The 9,388-nt window shown below is 47.7% G+C and overlaps 1 long non-coding RNA gene across 3 annotated transcripts in view; it reads left to right on the top strand.

Annotated features, from left to right (window-relative positions):
* The window catches only part of LOC147313848 (uncharacterized), a 124,849-nt gene extending 115,834 nt beyond the window's left edge, over positions 1–9,015 (top strand). Inside the window, exons 4-5 of one of the 3 annotated variants that reach the window (XR_015124566.1) lie at positions 2,860–2,914; positions 7,426–9,015. This is a non-coding gene — a long non-coding RNA (uncharacterized LOC147313848). Of the gene's footprint in view, positions 1–2,859; positions 2,915–7,422 lie in introns of all 3 variants that reach the window. The other 2 variants (XR_015124565.1, XR_015124567.1) reach the window with 2 other exon arrangements.
* The last annotated feature ends 373 nt before the right edge of the window (positions 9,016–9,388 follow it).

The raw sequence follows: 9,388 nt of genomic DNA, 5'->3' as shown, positions 1-9,388 counted from the left end.
CCTTCAGTGACAAAGAAACGCTGCAGATGTATCGCTCCACAGATTGTGTACGTCATTGAGCATCACTGGCTCTCAGGCCACAGAATGCAGCATATGTAATTTCCAAAGATGTTGTAATTAGTGAGACCACAGGGAGTTTTCCAGTAAATAAAGTGCTTCCATTTCTGAATCATATTTATTTATGTGTTTTCTATGCATGAGAGATTTCAAACTTGCATTTGTGGATGGTTTCTGAGTGAGCTGTGTTCACTGCTGAGTGCTCCTCACGAGCACGTTCATTATTGGTTTTCAGCATTTTCCTGTGCGTAAAGTTATCTCACATCTTTACTGTGTTGGTGAGTAGTTTAGCAACATTTCACACAACGTTTAATGTTTGCATCTGCCTTTGCTGCAGAACGACTCTCGGCCAGCTTTGCTCCGGGCCAGCACGCCATCAGGTTACTGACATCACACAGAAAAATCTCCTGACGGTGCTAATTACTGCAAAATGTTTATGCACTGTTTCCAGTTGAACATTGATGATTTTCACAGAAATCCAGTCAGCACAGGTCAGACGTCCTCTTCCTGAACCTTTCTTTTCGCCATCCCGTTGCCATAGCAACGACCTCCCGACCTCAGCTGCGATGGTCCGATGTGACAGGTGTCAGTCAAGTTCTCCGGTCGGGAGCGCGTCATGCCCGTCGTCGCCCCACCCAGCGGCCGTGTTTGTTTCTGGCTCTGCAGACCTGCTGCAGGTTTGTTTGCAGTCCTGCTGCTTTGTTGTCGTGCGCGTGGGCTACAGCCTGACAGATCTGGGTCTCTCTTGACGTACCGCTTGGCTGGCCGGGTGCAGATTCCTGGCCGTTACCAGCAGATAATAAATACTTGGAGAGAGCGGAATGGGATGGGTAAATCGGTGGCACCTGAGCTGGATGCAAAGTTTCATTAGCCAGGTGGTTTATTATTTTGGCTTTTGCACATTTATCCACACGCGTGTGAAGTTTAACCATACTTGTGTTTGAGCCTACACGCCTCAGCGTGCATGCGTGTGCGCCTTTGTCTGCCTGCTGCAGGCTCTCACCATCAAAGCAGGCTAATATTAGCACCTGACAGAAGACTGGCTCTATCTGGACACAAAGCAGGTGATAAATGAGGATTGCTGCATTGTGTGTGTGTGTGTTGCGCGTGCACACGTACGCGAACGTGTCAACGGGGAGACTGTAAAATATGTAGCATGATTATTTTTCACAACGGCTGGCTTACAGAGGTGGATCGTGCTGTAGATCCAGATGCTCGGTTTTCTACTGCAGCTGCATTGAGAAGCAGCACGACGTGACGGGAGATTAGCCGGGCTGCAGACGCAGGCGGTCGATCGCTCGCAGAAGGAAAGCAAGAGGGCAGTGTGGTCTCGGGGATTTTTCTTTTCTTCCTTTTTTTCCTCTCTCCTTCCCAGCCTCTTCGGGCCCGTCGCTGATTTGAGCCTGCAGCCAGTTGTAGGTCGCTGCTCTCCTTCGTTTCGCTCCATCTGTCCCTCCCCCCATCATCTCTCCTCTTTTTCTCCCTCCCTCCCTCCCTCTCACTCTCTCTCCCTCTCTCTCCATACCAAAGCCTGGGGGAGCCAGTGGAGATTAAATGTAGCCTGTATAAGCCAAAGCACATCATGTAGCAATGTTTCTATGGCCCCTCTCTCTCTCTCTGAGAGGATAGTGTGAAAGAGGTCGGCTGGTGTGAGGCGCAGAATAAGACAGCAGACAGAAAGACTGGAAAAGTGGATTTTTGTTGGTTTTTCTTTGCATGCCAGCAAAAGAGTGGATTTGTTTTCTGTTTGGAAAATGGACAACAGCGAGGTGGGAGAAAAAAAGGAGAAAAGGACGACTTTCTCCTGCCCCTAACCCCCCCACCCCCCACCCTGTCTGATACAGAGGAAAAGTGGGCCTCTGGCTGTAAGCGATTACAGCTGTGAGGCAAATTAATGGATGATCTCTCCCTCTCTTCTCGTTCTCCTTCGATCAGCACGGGCAGGAGAAAGAAAAAGACTGAGGGAGACTCTCTGGGAAGGAAGAGAAGGGAGAGGGAGGTATGCTTTTTCTTTTTCTCCTGTCTTCCCTCCTTTCCACCTCTGCATGTGATTGGAAAGAGAAAGCGGAGCGAGACAAGAGATCAGCAGGCACATTGGTTTTTGTCCTTTAACTTGGGTGTGCGTGCACGTCCTCCCCCTTTGTCACCAACCTGCGCCCGAGACCTGCAGGTTTGGACACAAAGTAAGTAGAGGCTGTGTGTGTGTGTGTGTGTGTGTGTGTGTGTGTGTGTGTGTGTGTGTGTGTGTGTGTGTGTGTGTGTGTGCGCACACCCCCCGCCCCTTTCTCGCCCCTCCTCACGTCGGTGAGGCAGAAGCTGGCATGCTTCACTGGCTGTGAGCGCTGATTCTGAGGCTCAGCTCTCTTCTTTTACCTCCTTCTCTCGCTGCCTCTCGCCTACCTGTCTTACCTAACCTTAACTAGTGCATCCTTGCAGTGCTTTGTTTTCCTGGAAACGGTCTCAGCGACTGTCCTGACCGGACTGCGTGCGTGTGTGTGTGTGAGAGAGAGAGCAGCAAGAGCAAAGTGATAGAGGGAGAGGGAATGTGCACATGGTTCATTCCGGCTCAGTCCTACCACCCATCCTCATCTTTCTCGTCTCCGTGCCGCTCGCTATTTATTCCGCCTGAGCTCCAGCAGGACTGACCGGCCTCGACTTTGTACCGCTCTCATCATTTTTTCTTCAAATAAAATGAAAGGAAATCTCTTTTTCTGAGCGTTAGCGGAGCCTTGCTGGCGTGCTGTAAGTTTAAATCTGAGCTTTCTTTCTCTCTGTCTCCTCTTTCTTCCCCTCCCTGAGCAGGCAGTGAGCTCGGAGAGCAGCGAGCGATTGGGGCATCCTGGATCCAAAGGGGAGGGTGAGTCGATACCAACAAATTCTCTTCCTCTCCGCTCCCCATCTGTTTCCTACGCTTTAGACCACCATGGTAGCAAGAAGGAACTGTAGAGCTTTGTCATCAGGCTTGTCTTTTTCCCTGCGCAGCCTCTCGGGAGGATTGGGAAGCTTGTGCTGAACAGGGATGTGCACTTGTAAGCACTGAGCGGTCGCCAAACGATTTTTGTTGCACCAGGCAAAAGGCATGTCGGTCGGACGAGCATGCAAGTCATCGTGTGAGATGGACTGTGAGATGCTGCGCTGGTCTGGCGCAAATTTCAATGCTGAAGCCGATGCATCCACGCGGGGCTTTTGTCTTTTGCATCTCCTGCAAGTAATGGTTACTAAAGGACAGAAGCAGATCTTTGGACATACAGTACGGCAGCAGGCTCTGTACCTGATGGCAGGAGGCATTTTTCAAAGTGCTGTATTGTTCAGCCGAGGTGGGGGAGGGGGAGAGAGATAGTTGAGGGAGGGGGGCTGGCCAGTGTTGTGTCTGGCTGAGGCTTGCACTTGTTGTATGCTCACGAATGCATAGGGGGCTGTGGAGCTTGCAGCTAATGCATTGCCTCTGAGGCTGTGCGAGGCAGAGCTCACTCTGTATGCAGGAGACGCTCTGAGTCCTCATTTGACTTATAAGCAAGTCCAGCACACGGAGGTTATTCCTGCGCAGGAATACGAGTGATTTCCGAGAGGGTTCAAAGCAGCTGTGCAACGAGGGAGAGGAGTTCGTTTAGGATACGCGTCTTTCTCCATCCCTGAGACCCTAACTTGTGACGTTGTGCTTTCATGTCCACGGGTTAGGCTCTCGGGAGCTGAGAGAGATGCACAGGCAGCGCTATCTCCCGCACCTTCCTGCCTCCAACAATGGCGACCGAAGGGGGGGGGGGGGGGGCCGTGGCGCAGTGAGCTAAGGCGTTAACCATGTCACACTTCACAGCTTGACTCACACCCTGGCATGATGTTGTTACCTGGAGTTTTCGCTCTTCCCGTCTGCCCGCTTTGCCGCCTCGCTTCTTCACAGCACATGAAATCAAGTAGAGCTGGTCAAATATCTGGGCTTCAGTTGATGGGAGTGTAGCATCGTGCACGCTTTATTGAAGTCATGTGACAGAGCTGAGGCCGCCTGAGCTAAAGGTGTGCAGAGGGGTGACAGGAAGCGATCATCTTGTTACAGCTGAGGCTCGATTCTCGCAGTATGGACCACAAGCACCATGTTGGACCGCATAGAAAAGCTTTACGCTAAAGTAACATGTTGATGAATCTCCGCAGGATTCTGTGTTTGAGTTTTCGTGTCACGTGGTCTGAAAAAGAGGGCCCACTCAGAGCTGTAATGGCTAATAATGACTAATACTTACTGTTAGTTACTAATTTTTTAAAAACAGCTTCAGGTGGAGCACTGAAGCTAACAATGCTCGCTAAAACCAGTACATGTTCCTGCTAAAGCCAATAGGTGTTGCTGAGCAGCTTGTGATGGATGGTGCTAATGCCGTGGCGATGGTGTCAGTCTCGTCTTGTGCACAGTGATAAGTCTTGCAGCCCTTTTGCAGCAGGCCTGGATACTTGCTCGGCGTCCGTGACTTGAGAGCAGCACAGAGGGATGTCGAGAGCGTGACTATGACAGCTCTGTACATGATGTGCTTGACCTCAGCAAACCCTCGCCAACATTAACGCTTATTCGCGCGTGCCAACGCAAAGCAAAGGTGACAACGTGAAAACACTGGCAGGCGGCTAGCAGCCATCGCCGGGGCATTTCTAAACTACGATGATACCACCACCGACCGCGATCCATGAATGAACGGTGCAGCTGCTGAGTCGATTCTGATTGGACTCTGGTGTCTAGCTGCGACACTTTGTCATCGATAGTAACGAGGATCCTACCTGCTGACTTGGTCATAGAGGCACGTGGTGGCTTTTGTTGCACGAGCTTCATTTCTCACCCAGCTGCTGGTTAATGGGTGAGATCTGCACATCCACTCCACCCTGCAGGTCGCTCTCGCGATACCCATTTGCAGAACAGCAGCAGCTCTTTGACTACCTGATTCTTCGATATCTGCCTGAACTCCTACTCCACCGTGTTGTGGCATTAATGGAGCGTAGCAGGGTATCGATGATAAGTTATCTCCATGGATACTCCCCTTCATGCAGAAAGTTCAGTGCTAGATTTGTGCGTTTCATATTTTAGCAAGGTAATTAGCAGGGTCGATGTACGGTGGTGACCCTAATGCTAAACTCATTTTCATTAGTAAATGCTTCAGTGTAACGGTTTCCACTTCACTTGTGTTTCTTGCATTGACAGTTATGTGGTATAATATACCGATGTGTTGAGCTTCACCCTCTCAGTGCTTTGCCTCCGATCAGAAGAACCTTTCATCGTGTTGTTGATGAACCAACATGGACTGTAGCTTGAACCCTGCTGTCTTATGTAACGCCTCTGTGAGCCCCGTCTCTTCTTTTACATTCTCTCTGCCTCCAAATCGCTTTTGATTCGCTCAGCTCAGTGAGCGCACACTAACCTGGAGCAAGTTAGCGCCTAGCCGCTAAGCTCCAAAGGAGCCGCAGGCTTGTGTCGTCCATTGTTCGGCTCCTCTGCACACTGTCTGTACACTGTGTCCCCAAAGCTGAGCCAGACATGGAGGACAGACACTTACAGTGTGACTGCTGGGCATGTACCAGCTACGATAAGCTGCTCCATCACCCAGATTATGTTAGGATCTTTATAGAAAATGTGTTTCTGTGCTTGCTTTTCCACAGCAGAGTCTGGAGTGGTGGTCTGGAATAACGCGTGCCTTGCAAAGCTGCTGCACCACACAATCCCAGGGATTTACTCTAGTCTAGTTTTAGTCTCCAGACTTGCAAAATTCAGCCGGGAATGGCAACAGTTGATTGTAATCCTGTTTAATGTGGACGAACTTTCCGTTAAGACGGACTGCTGAAGGCCGACCCTGGTGTGGGTTTGTGAGGACGGTCCGTTGGTTATGCCTAAACCCTCTCGTGAAAATCGAGTCAGCTTATTTCAGAGTAAAAGTGAGAAAGCTCGATCGGCACGCTGTGAAAATGCATCGACGTAGGCGACAGACGGCTGGCGATGAGCCTCTTTGTGGCAGCGGGGATGGTTTCCCTCTGCATCAGCCTCGCTCGCCAATCTGCAGCTTTTTTTCTGCCACTCCCTTCGACACACAGCCGCTCTCTGCTGCAGGCGGGAGAAGCTCATTCATCAATAACCAGTGTGCTTCCTACACTATCTGTCAACACGTCTGTGATGTGATGTGTGTGTGTGTGTTCCCCATACTGCAGAGGGGATCGCTGCCCCTTCCAAGTCTGTCGGTGAAACAAGATGGCGTCGCAGCTCCACGTGGGTCCTCTCGTGCCGGCCAATGCTCGCTACCCACGGCATCTGAGAGCAGCAGAGGGCATTTTTTTGTTTTTTTCTAACTGTTGCACACCTGGGGCCGATTTTCTCGCCGCGTAGCTGGAATTGCTGAGGCTCTCCTCGGCTCTGCAGCTTGGCCAAAGATTTAGAATTTGGGGCACGTCCAGAGCTTTCATTGTTTCTCTCATTTCTGTTCGCCCGGTCTGGGCACCGACTGCCAAACTGTACGCTGTTTTGTCTGCCATCTGGGCGGCTTTGAAATGCGCTGGTGGGATGGACCGGTGCATTTTCAGCATCACTTGTCGTTTGTCTGGGTGTGTTGGTGCGCAAGCCTGTGTGAACGAGGCAAGTTTAGAGGAGCTTTACGCACAGCCGCATTACAGCAGCAGATTAACCAGACTACAGACTAACGAACCTCATTAATCTGAGAGTCGCCCACAGTATGTCAACAGTCACACACACACACACGCAGCCGCACGTCTGTGCATTAAAAAGCTCCTCCAATAAAGAGCCAGGTAGTGACGAGCGGCAGCTGCAGGTCACTTTGCATTTAAAGAAAGGCTGGAAATCCCCCGATGAGTCAACGTGTAACCCTCCTGTGCATCATCATCATCGTCGTGTGTTTTTGGTGGTTTTTGTACGTTTGAAGGAAAACATGCTGAAGCACACGAACCAGAAAGCTGTGCTCATCATTTCTTTTTGTTAACATATTTATTTCAATTGGTCGGGGAGATAATATCAGAAACATATTTGGTGGTGGGAGAGCGATGCATCAGCTGGATCTGGATGAGATCAAGTCTGTGACACAATTTGAGGCTTTTGCTTCTATGAATCAGTGCAGCCTCCTATTACAACATAACAGTGATTATGAGCTTTGTTTATAACGGTAAAAATGACTTGTCCTGTATTTCAGTCTTTCCTCTGAAGCTGGAGTCGATAAAAGTCGTAAAAACTCTTCCTGTTGAGCGATAATGTGAAAATCTTTTCAGAATGTTATTAAAGCAAAAGCTTTTATTTTCTAAACACTAACAGGTATCAGTACAGAAGTATTTTATTGATTAAGATAAACTGAACAGTCATGCTGTAAACACTGAATCGTTTCATTCTTTCTTTTAAAGCAGAAAATCCTGCAGGATCTGCAGTGGATGTGGATCTGCAGGATCCACATGTGCGCGCCGACCTGGACGAGGCACCTTCGACTTTCTGTTCAAACTGAACAGGCGTCCTCTGACGTGTGTTCATGAAGAACGTTCAGAGCTGCGATCCTTCTTTGGCGCCGATTACCTTAAATGTGAAATAGAGGGTGCGATTTAAAGCTTAAAACTCTGTCCCAGTACTGGAGCTGTCTGAGATGAATAAACTTCCATCTAATTCCTGTCTCAGTGAACTGTCTTGGTATTGTAGCTTCATGCTGCTCTGTTCATCTGTGGTGGCTGTGATGCTTTTGTTTTAGCCTTCACAATGTGCTTCTAGTGGAAACGGAGCGAAGAGCAGAATTTGTATCGTGTGTGAAGTTCCTGTTAGATCATTTAACAAAGCCGGCGCTCGTTATAACCGACACGATACTGAAATATGCTGCATCTCAGATTTAAGCCAAGCTACCGAACAGCACTGCAGCTCGACATACTGTACAGAGCCTGTTACGACCTGCCCAGCAGTCTCGTGTGACTCAATTCACCATTTTTTCTCCAAACCCAGTTTTCCGACTGGTTAATGTGCTCCATTAATCCACACACACGTGTGTTTTTGGATATTTCCAGATGATCCAGTTGTGCTATTTTTAGACTATTTGTCACAAGTTGTTTTATATTATATTCTGATGTAAACTTCGATTCACCCTCCTGTGTTATCTCAGTTTGTGGAATTATTTGTTTAATTCAAACCGACTGTGGTGAATCTGGACGCCACGTTTGTTCATATAGATACTTCAATTTCTTCTGAATAAATATAGAAGTTTTTTCTCTTCCTTCTGATGTGTCCTACGTGTCTAAATAAAACCTCACTGCTGTCATTTCACGTGACTGTCAATTCTTTCAACTCTTACACTTATTAATAGAAGCTCTGTGTGAAGCGTGAGATTCGGCCGTCTAACGTGTTTTTATTTCATCTTTGGGAGTATTTTTATACTCTATTATTAAAGCTCCTACTGTTGTTTTTGTTTCTGTGAGTTACGGAGACGTGTTACAGGATCTCCTTAAAAACAATAAATTAAAAAAGACAGCTGACGAGGACGATGTCAGTCTTCTTTCAGCTCTGTCCATATGTCTTTAAATGAGACATTTTTATATTGTTGTGAAACATGAGTCTTTTTCTGACCGGACCTACATTAATGTTTGCATGATTTATTAAAAGTGTGCAGATATCAATAAGTGTTTCTTTGTTGCTTTTAGAGGAAAATCAGCACATTCTTGGTTTCAGTGTTGTGGTTGTGTTTTTCAGGCTGTGCTCGGGCTTCGTTGTGTAACAGCTTTTAAATGACTTTGTCTCTCTCTCTCTCTTGCAGCCTTTTAGACCAGGTCAGGACATGTCGGGGAACAGTTCATGAACACGAGATGCATATAACAACCAGCTGCCCACACGCTGTGTAGACATCTTTCTTTTATAGCTTATAGTTTGACCAGGACATGCGTGTGATCTCTGACAGTAGGAGCTGCTTTTTAATGCTTCACATGTCTCTGTAATGTAAACATGTAAATAAAGTCTTAATGAAATGTCCTTGTTTTCTGTTCTTTGACGAAATGTACCAACATTTTAACATTTATGGGAAATGAAGAATGCTAACACAGATGTGCTAGTGTTAGCTAATGTGTTTCTTATTCATATATGAAACTTATTCACTGTGTTGGGCGATTTCTAGTTTTCTGCTTCAAAGTATAATTGTTGACATGCAAACACTAGCATGCAGTGTTTTGTGAGCAGTGCAGTGTTTAAGATATCAGTGCTAATGTACCCCAGTATCTTTGGTCACATGTCAACATGGTTAACAGTCCAACACCACACGTGGTGAATTTTTATACACTTTGAAAAAATGTCTAGTCCGGTTTAAGCACAATGCAACACAGTACCTTTAAGTGGTACGGCTAA

Source organism: Aulonocara sp. 'chitande type north' Nkhata Bay, linkage group LG14 (genome assembly GCF_057382095.1).
Source record: "Aulonocara sp. 'chitande type north' Nkhata Bay isolate Kocher_YH1m ecotype deep benthic linkage group LG14, A_spYH_male_GT1.1, whole genome shotgun sequence".
NCBI lineage: Eukaryota > Metazoa > Chordata > Actinopteri > Cichliformes > Cichlidae > Aulonocara > Aulonocara sp. 'chitande type north' Nkhata Bay.
This window is presented reverse-complemented; position numbering and strand designations above follow the sequence as displayed.